The sequence below is a fragment of the Ursus americanus genome, chromosome 16 (genome assembly GCF_024610735.1).
Source record: "Ursus americanus isolate L20-20 chromosome 16, mUrsAme1.1.p, whole genome shotgun sequence".
Lineage (NCBI taxonomy): Eukaryota > Metazoa > Chordata > Mammalia > Carnivora > Ursidae > Ursus > Ursus americanus.
The window spans coordinates 18276847-18280419 of record NC_142142.1 but is presented as its reverse complement, the minus strand read 5'-3'; positions in this window follow the sequence as shown (position 1 = coordinate 18280419).

Below are 3573 nucleotides of genomic sequence, written 5' to 3'. Positions count from 1 at the left end.
ATTCCATTTCTGATAATTTGGTTACATCCATATCCGTTACTTCTGTGGCAGAGGCCACTGACTCACTGTCTTTTCTTTGCTGGGGGGGGCTTCTCCTTCTTGTCATTCTGATGAAGAGAGGTTGCGGGGTTTCCAGAGCCCAAAATTATTGACTGGGTCCCAGGCCGTGCCCCTTGTTTTATAGGGATCTTAGAGATGTGGGCTTCTTCTTTAAAGATTTTATTTATTTACTTATCTGAGAGAGGGAGACATACAGTCAGCAAGAACGAAACAGAAGCAGGGGAGTGAGAGAGGAAGAAGCAGGCTCCCAGCGGAGGAGCCCGATGAGGGACTCCTTTCCGGAAGGCTGGGATCACGCCCTAAGCCGGAGACAGGAGCTCAATGACTGCGCCCGCCACCCAGGCGCCTGGGTTGTGGGCTTCTTGATTTTTCAGCCTGCCTTCTGTGTTCTGGGGGAGGGGCCTGCCGCGCAGATACTCAGGCAACCCTGTTTGGTTAGAGTCTCCGTGTCTCCTGCGAGGGAGGATGGGGATGGGCACTCTCTGAGCCGGTATTTCCAGGCTTTTGTTCTCTGGCGGCTTTCCCTGGTGGCCGGCTATGCCTCTTCTGAGGGTCAGAGCAGCAGAGGCTGCATTGTCGCAGAACAGAGGGATTGCGGCCCGTTCTCCACTGATGTTCTGGCCGCTTTAACTCTATTACTGTTGGTGCTGCTCAACCCTGCAGCGTCCCGGGATGTGCGCCCCACACCCGGCGTCCCTGCCCTCACTTCCAGGGCTGGCGCATCTCTGTCCTTTGTGTTTCTAATGCCGCCAGCCACAGGCCGCCCCGTCTCTGTCCTTTGTGTTTCTAATGCCACCAGCCACCTGCCGGTGGGTCTCTGTCCTTTGTGTTTCTAATGCCGCCAGCCACCGGCCGCCCCGCAGGCTCCCGGGTCTCCCGGTCTTAGTCTATGCCCGGTGAGCACACCTCGATTCCGGAGTTCCGTGAGAAGCCTGGTGGCGCGCACACCCGGTTCAGGGTATCAGTCTGCTGTTTCGCGGGTGCCGACCGCGAGTCCGCCCGCTCCCCCGTGCAGGTGGCCCGCCAGCCGCCCCGGCCCCGCGCGCGCTCCGGGAGTTCCCGGTCTCAGTCTGGATCCCCTGAGCACACCGGGATTCCAGTGTTCCGGGAGATGCCTGGTGGCGCGCGCGTTCACGGCTCACCGGTCTCAGTCCGCTCTCTCGCGGGTGCCCTCTGTGAGTCCGCCCGCTCCCCCGTGCAGGTGGCTGCCGCTTCCCGGCGCCCAAACGCGGCGGCTCCCTCCCCCTTCCATTTATCTTCCGATATCCATGCACGGTTTACAGCTCCCCTCTTGGTACCTCAATACTCAGCGCTGGAGATGTTCATTTGTAGAGATCCAGATGCATCATCCTGCGTCTCAGGCTGATTCTGTGGTTATTTAGGCTGGTCTGGTACCTATCCAGCTCGACTCAGGGGACCGGCTGAAAAAGGGGTCCCCTACTCCTCCGCCATCTTAACTCCTCTCCTCCTTACAGAGTTTGTGACGCCAAGAAATAATAAACATTGAGGCGTCCCAGGATGTAAAGGCACCTAAGTTATGACAGTAAGAATGGCACAGCTATGTTTACAGGATAATATTTCAATTTCCTCACTGAGGTCCATTTCCTGAGTGTTTCTGAGTTTTTATTAAAGTTCTAAGATAAATGTGTATACTGTTGAACCTGCTGAGTCAGACTTTTCTTAAGGACCATCTATCACTTTAAGTCACCAGACAGTCTAGCTCTGGAGCTGGAACACGTGGCAGAGATAGATTGCTTGGTTGGAGAGGAGGGTGACTTGGCCACAGAGGTCTCTTATCTCATCTGTTCTCATGAAAATATCTGTGACACTCTCTGAGGAAAGCCAAGAGACTTGGTCCTAAAAAGCACACAGGCAGACTGCCTTTCCAGGGGAGGGTCTAGGTGTCCCAGTTAGCAGGCTGTATTAGGGAAAGTTTGACTTTGACATTAAATTCACCTACTTTAAATGATCTTCACCTGGTTGTTACACTCTTTACTCACCAACCTTTCCCCAAAATGTAACTCAGGGACGTTTATTATGTGTCTACTCTGCCGTATGCGCTATTAGGCCCTTTGCACAAATTAACTCATTTAATATTGAGGCAACCCTATCAAATATTAGTGGGTATTCAGAGATGGATAAGGTGGTTGCCTTGTCTTTGAACAGTTAGTTCTCAGACTATCCAAAGAGACCCTTGCAGAAGGCGGCTTCCTAGGAAATGGTGTTGCATGTGGCCTCACTTTTCCAACCAATTACCTCTCTGCTCTATACCACCACCACTACCATTCCTAGCCTTCAAGTCGTTATCAGAGCCACCATTAGGAGGAATTTTAGAATGTATTGTAGGAGAATCTCTTCCGTTTCACTTCGTATGGGTCAGTTCTTGTCAGTTTTCTGCTTTTTCTTTCCTAATCATTCCAATTAAGCATGTATTCTTGACCTTCCTCCCTGTGGGGATTCTTCCTGAGTTGTGAGAGATGATGAACTTACTTTTCTTTCTGGTTTACTACGAGTTATGGTGTCTGTTCTCCTTTTTGTCCCTTTAAATATTCACCTACATCTGTGTTTTCCATTTCTAAGAATAGGATCCTTAGAGGGCTGGATGACTTGAAGGTCTCTATAATAAGGAAGTAAACACCTCCAGAAAATGTTCAGAGAATTTTAAGAAAATAATCTAAGATGGAGTAATTCAATTTACATTGAATTTTACAGATGAGAAACCAAAAAGTGAGGCAGAACACTTGAGTTTATAACATTGGGGCCAGAGCAGGATCTGAAATCCAAAGTCTCCTGGGAATCAATATGTTTAAAGCTTAAAAAGAAGTATTCTACTTTTATTCCAATGGTCCTTGCACTATATCATTTATTTCCCCTTAACAAATTACTTCCATAGTACCTTGGTACCTAATCAGGTAATTATATCACTGAAGACTATTTAGGAATTTAAGTGTAGTTTAGAGGACATTAGTTCAATTTTTATCATTACAGATAATAAAATTCCTTACATTTACATTGCACTGAAAGTTTATAAAAACCTAAATATACATGAACATTTCTCACAACATTCCCATGATATAAGCAAGCTATTTTCTCCCAAATACATAGATGGGGTATTAAAAGCAAAAAGTACATCTCCCCAAAAAACAAAAAGAGAGAAAGAAAGAAAATAATCATATAATGAACTTTTTTTTCCCATTGCTCGATATCTCTAATTTCTCCTACTTGCTCCCTAATCTTAGGTATCTTAACCATTTTTAGAGAAACATTTCAGAATATATCTAATAAATGAGTATTTTGTGTATATATATTGAATGTTTCATGATTAAAAGCTCAGAACATAAATTTTACATTTGGGGATTTATATTTCCCATAGTGGAGTAGTTAGGTGGTAAGAAGGATGAGTTGGAAACATTGTGTCCATATCTCAGTATAACCCATTCTGTCTGAGAATCTACTGTGGAGTAAACAGTGAAGGAAATTAGGTCTGGGGAGGTGGGGTAGGTACACTTGCCA